Here is a 15,060-nt window from a genome sequence, read left to right as displayed (position 1 = left end):
CTGCACCTGTTTCTTTCAGATGCAGGAGCAAGGTACCATTCTTTCTCCCCCACACCATTTTGCCATTAGTTCCGATGTTTGGAGTACTCAAAACCTTGGCATTCAGGTCCTCAATGCCTGAACAGATTCAGAGCATCATCTTCCAGGATGTAAAAGGTTTAAAGTACTCTGGGGTACACACAGGCACATCACATCACCCAATCCTTCTCATGCCACATAAAGAAGTACTTCCCATCATTATATGAAGGAGTGGGGGAAGGAAGAGCCTGCTGCTCCACTTCCTTTTAAGATGGGGTTTATTTCTCAGTGTTAAGACCAGTGCCATCCTCTTGACTCATAACCCCAGCAGAACCAGAGCTCTTACTGCTGAAGGTGGTCATGGGAGAGTTTTCACAGTTTTTTTCTTTTACAACCCAGCCAAGCTAATCTAGGTTAACCTGTTTCTTCCACTCAAGGTTTGCTTCAACTAACACATCAAGTACTTTGTCTTCATAGTATTTTACACAAGGAAAACCATCCCGGGCTAAGTACACTTCCTTATAATGTCATGGCAACACAGCTGTACACTCCTAAATCACAGTAAAAAAACCAGCCTAGTGACTGGCAAGAACAGCTTGGGATTGTTGTTCAGCTTCCTTTTAGTTTCCACTGCATTAGCTACTGGAACTTCATTTGGATTTTCAGGCGTAATCATCTTCCTCTTATTTTTCTGCTCCTGTTGTGATTATTTGTAAAAATGACAGCACCATTATCATCTTGTATGTAAGCCTTCATACAGACCACTTTGGTAAAGAGATTTAACTGGAGGGGATGGCTTAAAGTGCAGTTTGCTCTGAAAAGGAATGGGGAAAGTGGCATCCTGGGGCTCCCAGTCTGCATTTCAATTATTGTTGTAGGCTGTCTAGGCTAATGTGCCTGATTTGGAAAGCGGAGGGGGGGGGTGTGGGGGGTGGCATTTCCCCCATCTATCCCTCCCCAAACAGATGCAACAGATCTCCTCTGACTAGCCCTTCTCCCCACCTGTGTAGTCCTGGCTCTGTTGATATTTGTACAGGCATAAAGCTGGTCAGATGGCAGGAATCCAGTTCTAATTAATGGGAGCAAATGGTTTGCTATAAACAGAGGAAGGGTTGGCATGGGGGGAGGTGACAGATGTCAAGCAAGGGGAAAGCATCTATTAGCTGTTCCCTCCTCCACCACCCCCCGGGGTACATTTGCTTTGAATGACAGTCCTTCAGTTCAGGCCCTGGTTTAAAATATCCAGACTCCACATATTGGATCTGCATTTGAACCTTTGCAGCATCCACATAGCCTTCCTAAGGCAGGACAGGATACTGGAAGGGACCATATAAGGCAGAATTTTAAAACCTTGAGCTTGCCTGCTCTTCAAGGAATTATACTCTCATAATCAGTAACCCTGGCAAATCTCCCCTTCTGTCTCTGCTGTTAACACTCTCCATACCAGAAACAAACAGGCATTTTGTCAGAGGGCTGCCGTTTGCAGGCATTTATTCTCCCAGCTCTGAAGATGAAAATGATTGCTCATTTGCACCACAGCATTCCAACATCTCTGGTGCAGGATGCAATTAAGAGCAGCCTGTTTCCACCTTGACCCAGCTCCTGTAGCACCCTGCAGAAACTCCTCAGCTGAGCTGCTCCAGCGAAGACAGGGACTAAGTCCACGGCACAGCGCACATGCCTCGCAGAGGACATTCTGGGCTCGTCTTGTCCAAAATGCCAGGCAATAAATACTAGCACAGAGGAAACTCATCTGTACCAGGCCAATGACACTGTGAGGAGATGCCAGGGGATACCAGCCAAACCAAAGGAGGATAAGGGAGTCTGACAGTTCCTGGACCACTCGAATTGCCAGGCACAAATCCCAGCTATGTAAGGTGACAAGACAAAGATAAGCCTCTCTCATAGGACTACCAAGAAGAAATTTTTTAGATCTGCTCTCTTGATAATTTTCCCAGCAGCAACACACCGGCATTTTACAGAAGGATTTGTGTCTCAGGGCTCCTGGCCCCAGTGCAGGCAGAGCACAGCTTCCAGGTTAAATCAAATTGAAAACCAGATGTGCTTCTGACAAGGAAACCAGGTCAAGTGTAGCCACGAGGTTTCAGATCTCCTGCAGCTGTGCCAGTTACATGAAGAAAACAGTGCCACCTCCTCCTCCAGCACATTCTCTATTGCTGCACAGCAGCAGCTGCTTCCTTGGGAAAGGCAGGCAAGCAGCTTAGTTACACATTCTTAGACTCCTCCCAAAAAACCACATTTTAAATGCGAGGGAAAAAAGAAAACTTCAAAAAGTCTGAAGAGGACAAGGTTCCATGAATCCAACAAATATTCCAATGTGCTCTCTTCATGCATTTGCAGTTAAGTGCTATAGAACTACCCAAATACACAGCTAAGTACAGGTATTACAGAATCACAGAGTGGGTCAGTTTGGAAGGGATCACAGTGGGTCACCTGGTCCAACCTCCCTGCCCAAGCAGGGCCTTAGAGCACATGACACAACGATTGCATCAGACTCTTCTTGAATATATCCAGCGAGGGAGAACCCACAATCTCTCTGGGCAGCCTGCTCCAGTGCTTGGTCACCTGCACAGTAAAGTTCTTCACGTTCAGGTAGAATTTCCTAACATCAGTTTCTCATGTCCTATTGCTTGGCACCACCAAGAAGAGCCTGGCTCCATCCTCTTGACACCCTCCCTTCAGACACTTGTAGGCATTGATGAGGTCCCCTCTCAGTCGTCTCTTCTCAAGGCTGAACAGGCCCAGCTTCCTCAGCCTTTCCTTGTAAGAGATGCTCTACTCCCCTCATCATCCTTGTTGTCCTCCCCTGGACCCACTCCAGGAGCTCCACGTCCCCCTTGTACTGAGGAGCCCAGAACTGGACACAGCACTCCAGATGTGGCCTCACTGGGGCTGAGTAGAGGGGCAGGATCACCTCCCTCGACCTACTGGCAATGCTCTTCCTAATCCACTCCAGGATACCATTGGCCTTCTTGGCCACAGGGGAACACAGCTGGTTCATGGATAGCTTGTTGTCCACTGGGACCACCAGGTCCTTCTCCGCAGAGCTGCTTTCCAGCAGGTCAGCCCCCAGCCTGTGCTGGGGCAGGGGGTTATTCCTTCCCCTGCATATAGTCAGGTACAGCTGACATTTGACCACCTGGGAACATGAGCAGCCATTTTATTCCTCTTCCGAGTCCAACCCTTGGTCCAAATCCAGTCCATTTACTAGATCATGGCACTCAGTGCCACGTCCAATTTGCGTTTAAAAATCTCCAGGGATGGTGAATCCACCACCTCTCTGGGCAGCCCATTCCAATGCCTGATTACTCTCTCTGTAAAGAATTTTCTCCTGTTATTTCCCCTGGCGGAGCTTAATGGCTGTTGAGAGAAGAGACCAACCCCCACCTGGCTAGAACTTCCCTTCAGGTAGTTTAGACGGTGATGAGGTCACCTCTGAGCCTCCTCTTCTCCAGGCTAAACAACCCCAGCTCCCTCAGCCTCTCCCCATAGGACTTATGCTCCAGTCCCTTCACCAGCCTTGTTGCTCTTCTCTGGACCCGCTCCAGCACCTCAATATCCTTCCTGAAGTGAGGGGCCCAGAACTGAACACAATACTCAAGGTGTGGCCTCACCAACGCAGAGTACAGGGGAAGGATCACTTCCCTGGTCCTGCTGGCCACGCTATTTTTGATACAGGACAAGATCCCATTGGCCTTCTTGGCCACCTGGGCACACTGTTGGCTCATGTTGAGCTTCCTGTCAATTAGTACCCCCAGGTCCCTTTCTGTTATACTTGTGCTGATAAAACACTAACCAAAGATCTGCTGCATATGTGATGCCTGCCTGCTTGGCTCTAGAGCACAGACTAAACAATGAGCAGACACTTTGATCCATGGAGGGCCCTGCTGCTAGCAAGTATTCCCAAACTCCTGGAGAAGAGCAAACAAAGTTCTTGCTTGTTCAGTTAACACTGATCAATTACAGATAAGAAGAGAGATTATACATTACACAACTTCTTCCCACAGAGGCTGGAAAGAGATCTCTCTCCTGCCACACACAGAAACATCTTCCAAAACACATCTGGGTTCCTGTTAGGAAGCGTGGTTTTTAAATGACTGCCAGAAGAGAGTCAAGCCTTCAGTGCAAGGGAGAGCATGGAAGCGTTAGTCCGAGACATGCCCGTCCGCAAGGAAGGAGATTCCTCCTGCCACTCAATCCAAATTATAATAATGCATGTGCTGGGCCAGAGGGAGACAACTATGCCTAAGGAGAAGCATGACTTGGTAGTAGAGAAGAGCTCTGCTGCCTGTTCTTTTTTCTGCTTATGGATGTTAATATTAAACAGCACATTAAAAGACAGTGCTCAGAGATAGCACTTGACCCCTGCCTTTGCCTTCACAGGCAAGCACCTTCCCCAGTAGGCTCTCTCCTTCCCCAGCTACAATTTAAAAGCGACCCAAACAGAGGTGTGATGCTTGTCAGGAGCTTGGTTTCCCCAAGAAATGAGTGTGCTTTGATCAGAACTTAGGCAGAGGAACTCTTTGCTTCGGGGTCAGGTCACACGTCCCTACTGTCCACACTGTCCACAGCTGTGCTGTGGGACTCCCATTCTGAGCAGCCCCGGGCAGGTACAAAAGCAGAATCCATCTGTTCATAGATGTCAGGGAGATTCATCACCTCCAGGGGTAAGTAGTGACTGAGCAGGGAATATACGGATTGCAGTCATGGATTTCAGCATCTAAACTCTGCTTAGAACCTACTTTAGGTATCCAAGCCCCTAAATTCAGTTTCTGGGTCACAGTTCCCTTCCAAAAGGGTCTCCTCCAAACCACACAGGCATGTTACAGCAATAAATACATTAATAATTTAAGTGTTCAGATACTGTGGTAACAGCACCCGAATAATTTCATATGCTCGAACGGGGAGAGCTCAGATGCTTTTCTTTTTTTCTGTTTATGTTAACTTTCTTCTTTCCTGCTTTAAACTTCCACCCCTATGAGATAAGCCCTATTAAAACACTTGGCTTTTCCTCATCTTTGCTTTAAAAATACCTCCCTTTACAGAATTGTTCCATTGTCAATCTGAAGTTTACTTAAAAAAAAAAAAGAGATAAGAAAAAGAAAAAAGGGGGGTGAGGGAGAAGGAATGAAAGAGATGGCTTTCTATAAAATCTTCCAGTTCATCTAGCCCATCTCAAAGCAGGTATAGGCAAGAATAGCTGTTCAGCACGTGTGCAAAATTGTTTTACTAAATGTGGAAGGAGAAGCAGTGATTCAATCTCATGGACATGAGAAGTCAAAATTGCACAGAGTTGCCATTAGTGCTCTCACTGCTGTGAAATCTGAAAGGAGGAGAACGGCCACTCGTTCAGAGGCCAACATAAAGGCAATGAAGGAAGCCAAAATTACTCTTCTGAATTTTCTCTCACTGCTGCTATAATTGGGCACCCCAAGGTATTCTCTTCTCATTCACAACGGTGAGCAGTCAAACCTGCCAGTGCACACAGAGTAGGCAGCACAAAACTGACAGCCAGGGCAACTTTTTAATTGATTTTTCATAATATAATCAATAAAATATTTCATTATGACTCATAAAATCCTATGTGCAGCATCAAAAGATGGGAAAGGTTCTGTAAGGTCTGGAGCAAGAAAAAAAAAAAAGCCCAAAACACTAAAAAAAAAAGCAAAAACAGAGATGCAGATCTGCTTACTGCTTTCTCCCAGTAAAAGCCCATACAAAATGGTTTCCTTTTCGATTCTAATCGCATCAAGTAATAGCTAGCTGCAAGGGGAAAAAACCAAAACCCACCAGCCAGAATCAACTTTCAGGTGGAGAAGTGACACCCAATTCAACAACCATGCTTCTAGTTGTCTGGGACAGCAGGAGCAACACAAAAGGATTAGCTCTCAGCATTATAGACACGCTGTATTGCCTTGTTCAGAAATAACGGCACAAAACACTAAACAAAACAGCCTGCAAGCAAACTCTACCAACCTTCAGTGAACTGTCCCAAACGTAAAGCCAACAAGTGCATCTTGCTGTTGGTTTACAGAAGGGCCCTATCCCAAACTAATCACCCATGATCTCTAATAAGCTGATGATCCTGGGGCAAAGGGTATTTTCTACTCAAATGCATTCTGTTGTCCACTGGGGGTAAGATAATTGGAGGTGAAGATACACTAAAGGAAGAGAATTTCAGTAAGTCCATATATGCAGAAAGCAAACACTTTCACTTCCTCCTTTGTCACGGTCGGTTTAAGGGCCATTCACTTAAGAGTTGGACTCGATGATCCTTGTGGGTCCCTTCCAACTCAGAATATTCTGTGATTTTTCTGTGAAAGAATGAAGCAAATCTTTCAGTCTATAGAAAGTACATGGCCAGAAATGCTACAAACTCTAGGAGCCTTCCCAGGTTTTCAGCATGCACAGCTTGAAACCTTTTAAAGCCACCTGATTCTTGGAATATAAGCAGGTACTTCAGCTTCTTTTTAACATCTCACATTAACTATCCAACACTCAGCTGGCCACTTTGAAAAGTATTTGAGTGCAGACTAACTGTGGATCAGACTACAGTAACATCTATTTCCATACTTATTAAAACACTCAGCTGGCCACTTTGAAAAGTATTTGAGTGCAGACTAACTGTGGATCAGACTACAGTAACATCTATTTCCATACTTATTAAAACTTTTTTTTTAATTTCCCCAATTACAGATTTACAATGATAGACCTTGTTTATACAATTTTTGATTGCTCACAAAATAGTCTAGATACACTGCAAAACCTGGGATTTAAGTAGTACAGATTCTGGAAAATGGTTTATGGAATGAACAATTTTCTCAGGGCACTGCTTACAAGGCTGAGCTCAGCCTGTGAGAGCTATTTAGGATGGTGCTGCCCTGACCTTCTTGCCCTTTCAAGACTCCAAGAAACTCTCACAACAGCTTAGTTCTCCAAAGGTTCTTCCCAAAAGGCAATTAATAACCTTTTAAAGCACTAAGATCACAGTGGATATAGGACTTGTGGGAAAGTTCAAGGCAAGACAATGCAGCCATTCTGCAGAGTGCTTCAGAGTACCCATGAAAGTAGGAGAACTTGCACAAAAGCGAGTGAACCACACTCACCCTTGCCTATTTGTCAGCAGTACAACAACCAGGCAAACTCTGCAGAACTCCAGCCAGGTTCACCACAGTTTTTACTCCAAGATGCACACAAGCTGTACTGAACTAGAAGCACCATCTGGTAACTGCTACCAACAAAAGCAAGATATGGACTGGGGATTTCTGAATGGATCATATGTGACAGAGGAAAGATTGGCTTGAGAGAGGAAAAAAAAAAGGAAAATGTTCCATCTCAACTTTCCCCTTATAGAAAAAGAAAAAAAAAACACAACAGAAAAAGTGAAAATCAGCATAATCCTGCCATAATACAGAAAAGGAAGGAGTGGAAGGACAGGTAGAGAAATTGTAACTGTTTTTTGCTGTGGATGCCATTTTACAGTTGCCTGTTGCAATGCAGGAGTCAGGCCAAGACAAAGAGGATCATTTATGCAAAGGTAATCTACTGAGTATCGGTTTCTCCTTCATACCATGGGCCTCCATGAGCAGGGACGTGAACACAAGGTGTGACCAGACAGTGCTACCTCCAGAGCATGCCCCTGGGAACCCAGCAGGAGGAGGTTGGGTGGAAAGTGAATCCACGGGAATGGCACAGAAATTGATCCAGGCAACCAGAACACAGTTTTCAGAGCTGGCACCACACACAGCACGGGAGTACCAAGACATCAACAATGACTGCAAAAAGTCTCAGTTTTCTTCAGGGTCCCATGAGTTTCTGCAGCTTCCAACTTCCCCTAGGGATTTGAAGATTTGCTTCTCTGCATCCATCTTCAGGTGCTGAAGAGATCTATCTGCCCAACATGTTAGAAACAGATTTCTTCTAATAGAGAAGATAACCAGGGTCTTTAGTCAGCACCATTACTCAGACTTTTATGCATCAGTTACAAGACCTCTTCTATCTACTAAGAAATCATGCTTTCCTCATCCCTCAGTAGTATCAAGACCTTCAAACCTCAGTGTATGCTGATTGGAACTTCACAGGAGCTATAGCACCCTTTCAGAGCTCTCCCCTCTTCTGTCAGGTTCACCACCCAGACTCAACACATCAGCTGGCAAAGAAACTTTAAGAGGAAATACAAAGAGCCATTCTGAGAATTATTAGGTGATTTCTACTTGTCTTTATGTTATTTCTGTTCATAGAGGGTTATTTTAATAAACTGTATGCTTGTGCACTGCCCTCCGTCAGTCAAAAACCAAACAAACCCAAAAAAACCTGCTTATGCCTTCATGATACTTTCCTGTTTATTACTATGACCATCCACACTAATTCAAAAAAATTAACAAAAAAGTTCAACAGGAGCTCACACAGGACCCTGGAAGGGAACATCATACCATGTTCTGCAGCCACTGAAATGCCAATCTCTTGGTGCTTGTAGCTCAAAGTGTTTCAAAAAGATCAGAAATTATACCTACAGGCATTCTTTATTCCCCTCCTCTTTTTTTTTTTTTCAATCCTCTCTACCTCCGTTCATAGCAACTCAACCTGTCTACCATGCCTACAGAAACCAGTATTATAAAAAAATAGTTGTAACCTGCAAGAATATTAATAGAAAAGCTTTTCTCACAAAGTGGCAAGGAACAGAATATAAATCAAGATGCTATATAAGACTCAAAATTCACTGATATGCATTGTGACCCTTTCGCGTCTTTCATTTTAAGAGAAGCAAAATATATGAATTAAAGCCCCTCACTTTGGATACTTTGAAAGGGAACTCAGTGAACAACAACCTCTTCAAGTGCTCTCACATAGGAGCCACACCCAAAGCAGGGGGTCATTTTTTATTAAGGCACCTTGGAAATAAGAAAGGAAAAATGGAGCTGGGGATGACTAATTCCCTTAGGCTGGAAGATGGCATGATGACTGCATAGCTAATAAAAATAAATTTTATGCAGAAAATCTGGGGGGAAAAGTAATACACTGTAAGGTAACAAGCAAACAAGAGGTAAGGAAACCCCAGGAGTGAATGCCAGAACTTCCACACACATTAGAAGCAAGTCAGTCTCACTCTTTTTTGAGTCTTTAACAAGAAGAAAACACCTGCATTTCTGTAGCCAAAACAGACCATCTTGTAAAATGGTCTGACTCATTCTGGATACAGGCAGCATACAAGCTTATTTATTTGGTTGGTAAACTGTCAGTAAGTTGTGTAAACAGGTTAAGATCATCCTGTTCCTTCACCTGCTCTGTGCCAGCCTTACTCCTGCTGGGCTTGTCCCCATCGGATCGGGGACATACCATTGCTAATGAGCACTCCGAAGCCTCCACCCTGCACAACTGGGAGCTGTGTCTCAGTTTGAATAGTTGCACTCCTAACACAGTTTGCTCCTTATCAGCTGGAGGGAGGGGTTTCACGCTGCTAAGTAAATGCTTGCCAGCTCCACAGGAAGAGAGTGTAAGCTGTGATTTCTTCTGTAATGCACAGAAAGCATTAGCAACATGAGTAAACAGAGAGAAAGGTCAGTAACAGCCAATTAATAAGCTGATTCCTGCTTCTTAGTGGGAACGTGGTCTCTTAAAGTTAGTAAAAATCTAGCTGAAGCCTAAAACTTTTACAGATGCAGGCACTGCTGTTTGCTTACTATCTCAAATTTCTGTTTGCTAACCCAGGATTAAACAGTATCATTCCTCTTGACAGGTGGTTTTACCTGTTTTCTTGGGCCCCAAGACACTGACTTAACTTGGACATACAAGCTCTTGTGCTCAATCACCTATTTACTTCCAAAATGTGTTACTTATTACACTAACAAAAGTCTTACCAATGCTTTATTAAAAAAATCAGACAATCGTTAGCTGTAAGAGCATTTAATCACAGCCTGAAAATGGTTCAGTGAAGGAGCAGACTTGCCCAAACGTCACAAAACTTTTAATTTTCCACCGAAAACCCAACAAGGTTCACACACCTTTTACTGTCTCACAGTGCTTCACAATAACTTTAATCAGAGCCTCACACACCCTCCCTTGCTTCACCAACGTAACAGATGACAAACCTCACATCACGGCTCATCTCTGGGTTTGCTTATGGAACACCTCCAGGCAAGAAGGCCGGGACGGTATTACAGACACCTTGTCCTCCCCCAGGGTCATTTTATCACATGTGGAACACAGAAAAAATGTGGACAGTTACACCACAGCACAACACAGCAGCATAACCCAGAGTGGTTTTATAATTTCCCAACTGGGTTATGTTTTTACTTAATAATTTTTTTAATTTACTTTTTTAGAAGTTATACATTAAAAACAAGGGGGGGGGGGGAATCAAACACCCCGTCAGTTGCCAGGTACTTTATGTCAAAGTACTTTCATATGTTTCAATGTTTTCTTTCTTGACAGTGCTGAGGGCTAACAGCAAGGAATTCAGCCCACAGAGGGATTCAAGCAGCTCCACAGGCAGCACTCCTTGAGTGGAGTCTTACGCAAAGTCCAAAGACAATCAGGTTCCTCAGAAGGAGATGCAGGGGCATACAAGTGGCACAGCCCAGGATTCCTGGCAGAAGCTTCTACAGCCTCCCTGGGACCTTCAGGCATTTACTAAGAAGCAGCATCATTGGTCCACAATGCACATCCTCTGCTTAAAAGAAAACGCCTCTAGTCCTACTTTAAGAGGAGGAGTCATTGCCTTCAGACCACAACTAGCTTGGCATTTAGCTGAGATGTAGTAGATTATGCCTTAAACCCCCTCTGTTCTGGAAGGGATTCAAATTTATAATTCTTAGTTCCCAAGAAAGCATCTTAACACTTAAGCCAACAGTATCCCAGAGCCTGAGCGTTCTTCTCTCTCCCAGCAGCTGCTCATGCATTTATCATTATATGGAGAAGAGCATGAAACACTAGAGCCTCCCTCTCCACTTGAGATAACAGGCACTCAGACTGTAAGTCTCTGAGGTTGCAAGATTAATTCAAAAGGTTGTATGAAGGCTGCTCCCACTGAACAACTACCCATTTGCACCTCCCTGGAGAACTCCACTGCGATGCACTAGGTGAGGACTCCAAGCCCTGAGCCCATGGAAGGAGTTGCACTTACTGCCTCACATTATCACAATCTGCTTTCTCCTTCTGTTAAGCTTTGCATTTCAGCCACAGCTGCCCTTTCATGAAGGGAATTATTCTTCCACTGTACCAGAGCAATGATACCCAAGATGACTGTAAAGAACAACAGTTCTGCTAAATCTTGTTGGTCCAGTTGCACTACGAAGAAAAATAACTTGTACTCTAAGGTGAAAACATGGTGGGAGGGCCGAGAGGCAATAAAAAGGACAGTTCTTAGTGGTCTCCAACACACATTTGAATTCCTTCAAAGTTTAAGCTTCAGAATTTCTTGCCAGTTACACTGTTCAGTGCTTCCCAGACTTTCTAGTAGTAAGTACTAAACCAAACTCACCTCCTTACCTTGTTTTCCCCTAAAGGCTGCTATGATCTACCTTGAAAAGAGTCCTCCCTTCCTTTGCTTTTGTTTTGTAACCTCACTTCAGAGGCAGCCAGTGAACCCTGGGAAGGTAAAACCATCTCCTCACTCCTGGAAAGCAGCCCCCACCCCAGTGCTGGACTAGCCCCAGTCACACCCACTCTGCCCAGCTGCAAAGACTCTCAACCAGCCTAAGCCAACAGAGAGCAGTGAACACATTACTAAATAGCTATAGTATTGTGTCGAAACCAGAGCAGTTTCAGCTGGATGCTTTCCTCTGCAACACTGACTGTCATTTTCACCTATAAACTGAAATGCCTATAAACTGTGCCCTTGACTGATTCTGTCTCATAGGTGTGCCAATTTATCTTTAAAAAAGTGGAAATGACAGAACCTGTTTTTTGCATTCCTACCAGTTAATTGAATTTAACTGGGTGGGGAGGAAGGGAAATCTCTCTCCACTGGTTTGGTTACTTTCTGTGTAATGCTGTAATTCAGCTTTTCCCTGACACTACAGAACCCAGCCATCTCTTGCTTAACAGCAAACTCCCATTCAGGGAGTCCAGACGGTTTCTGTGGCTCCACAGCAGTCTGTCTGAGACTGCTGTCTGGGGCACAGAAGCATAATTATAATAATTATGAAAGAGAAAAGATAATAGATACAGAAGTTCTTTTCCCTAATCAGCTCTAGGTCAAAGCTTTACCTACAGCTAACAACGAAATAATCTATTAATGAGCCCACATCAGGAACCAGCATAGTCACAGCAGTGCAAACAGAGAAAGTCATAATTTGCAACAAATGGGTTAGAGCTACATTTAAAAACAATGGCAGTCTTAGGTTTATTTAACTGAAGACATTATTATCTTTAAACTATAACTGCCTCAGTGCTTGGTCTTAGCTTAGAAAGAGAGAAGGCATCCATCCAAAGCAAGGAATGCAACACACTGAAATTTTAAGAGTTAAGGCTACCAGAGTAAATGCTGAAAGTCCAGATCCACCAATGCATTACACAAGGCATTTGGAAAGGTACTTTTTTCTTATTTCTACTGCTACGCATGCTGCTTATTCAAGAGAAAGATGCCATCCATTCCTGAATGATGCTAATGCACAGATCACCAGGACTCAGGGTGTTAGACCATCCCAGAGAGCTTCAAGCTTTCTAGAGAAACTGGACTTTTTTTTTTCTTGTACAACTATTTTATTATGTACTTTATATACAAATGGAAGGCTAAGAAATTGATTGTTAGATCCACACAAATACCAGTGCATGCTTTGCTTATGCTACAGCTGGATTTTTTTAGTAACAGCTGGTAGACATCCCACGAGCAGCAGAAGTGCAACAAGATGCAGGGAGCTGACTGTCAGCACTGTCATCGATGCTTCTGAGAGCAAAGCGATGCACACATTAGAAGCACTCCTTGCAATGCCTCTGCTGTCGCTGTGACTGATAAGCTTTTCAGGGTAGCAGGCTGGAAGTAAGGCTGCTTTTTGTTTTTTTCTTCCAGGAAAGAAACCATTGCACAGATGCAAATCACGACGGACAAGTGCTCTGCCAGCAGCCTGCAGTGCAGGTGGGACACAGAGTCTGGCTTTATGTTAGCTCCTCTAATTCTGTTTCAACTGTCATAATTGTGTAGTTATTGGGGGGGTTAATGTATATTTAATATAGAGCCTGCTGGGAGGAGGGTTTGGGAAGAAAGCAGTGCCAAATGCTACTTTTCCTCTGTACAAGCACATACGTTCAGGGTATTGTGGTGTTAATGTCCCCTAAGGAACAAGCTATTAATCTATTTGTGGACCTAAGTTTTTGGCATAGCAGGGCTACACAAAAGGACATGAACTACTGTAGTCTCTAGATTTTGCAGCAAAAGCAACAGTTGTGATTTCGGCAAGTAGGTTCCCCGTGCAACGCGCAGGAAAGGGCTTGATGCTCCAGAGCACAATCCATGCAAACTCCTCACTGCACCATAAGCTGGTTCAACCAGCACCAGGGAGCACCAGAGAGGAAGGAGCTCCTTAAACTCACCTCTTTAGAGGGCTCAGGCTCTTCATGCAGGGCAAGAGGAGGCCCTTCTTTTCATCTGCAGTTCAGCCCATTTTGCTCTGCCCTGCCTACCTCTTTGCTCTCATGAGGAAGGGCAACATCCTTAACACACGGCATGACCAGAGGAAGCAGCAGTTTCCTTGCCCTTCCTTAGCGGTTAGAGCACTCGCTCAGGATGTGGGAATAAAACACAGTTCCGCGTCTACTTGCTGGAACTCAGATCCATCTGTTCAGTTTCGCAAGGGCTGAATTTCCTCAGAAATTGGGGAACTGAACACCATGAGCTATTGTGTAAAAAGACCACTCTGGAAGCTGCTTGGATCGAGCACTGCAGGGAGAGCAGCCTGTCTATGGCTCAGGTGAGACAGACGTGCCACGCCACTTAGCCCCGAAGAAAACAAAGGTGTTTCTGAGAATGGCAATAGCAGGATTGTCCAAGTCCAAGGATTTATGTACAAAAACTTAGGATCGTATAGTTTCCAAGTTTAGATGATCACAGCTGGCTGCAACAGGAGCTGTACTAGTTCCTCCTTCAGACCAGTGCCTGCAACACCCGTGCTCCAGATCAGAGGCAGGAGAGACGGCATCTCTTGTCTACGATAATCAGACCCACCAGAAGAGTCCAAGCACAGTGCTTCCCAACAATTGAGAAATAAATAAATCCTAGGACTACCTGCCCTATCAGAAAATTAAACAAACAATATCCAAGGCCATGCTTGCTTCCCTGTTACTTACTAAAATCTCCCAACAAAAAATGAAGCTAAAACTCTGTACATCTGCTATTTTGATTTGCCCATTTTCTCCCACTTCGTTGACTTGCTGAAACATGTGAGAGCACACACATGGTACAATTTTAGTGTTTTGCTTTCTATCCTTCCTGGGATAATGCCCTATGTTTTATGGCTGACCAGCAATCCAGGATTGCAACCTGAGAAACACTGATGGTTCTTCAGATACTACCATACTTTTCTAAAAAGATGATTTCATTTCTGAAGGTAATGGGGAACAGCTATCCAAAGCCAGGCAAGGCAGTACTCGTTGTCTTGTATTAAGAAAAGTCTGACAACCTCATGTCAAAGACAGAGGTCACAGCTGTTTTGTTTGTGATCACAGTTAAGAGCGCAGAGACAAATAAGGAAAGCAGTCACCGTAACGGAATTGTTAGGTTCAGTTGCAGGAATGGGAGAACCAGCTTACACTCTAAACAGGATAAACCAGCTCATACTGGTTTACATAAAACACCCTAAATAACAATGCCAACACAGTGTGTCAAATCACTGAACCAACAGACCACGAGATCAAGTTGCTGTTGGATAATCAACAAGTCCTCTGAGACAGACTGTGCTTATCTTCAAAGAACTGGTATTCACCTACTGATTCTTTAAGGTGGTTCATGCTCTTACACTCCATTTTTCTTTATAAAAACTTACAATGCCAGAAAGATGGTAAAGTATAAGCATACTACAGAGAATA

At 44.1% G+C, this 15,060-nt stretch overlaps 1 long non-coding RNA gene across 1 annotated transcript in view; it reads right to left on the bottom strand.

The window, feature by feature from the left end:
• Positions 1-15,060, bottom strand: part of LOC120323284 — a 38,231-nt gene that overhangs the window by 15,755 nt on the left and 7,416 nt on the right. The gene's annotated exons all lie outside the window — the stretch shown is intronic.

Source organism: Pipra filicauda, unplaced genomic scaffold, assembly GCF_003945595.2.
Source record: "Pipra filicauda isolate LSUMZ 115617 unplaced genomic scaffold, ASM394559v2 scaffold228_size1260155_pilon, whole genome shotgun sequence".
In the NCBI taxonomy this organism is placed as follows: domain Eukaryota; kingdom Metazoa; phylum Chordata; class Aves; order Passeriformes; family Pipridae; genus Pipra; species Pipra filicauda.
The sequence above is the reverse complement of the archived record's forward strand: the minus strand, read 5'-3'. Positions and strand labels throughout refer to the sequence as shown.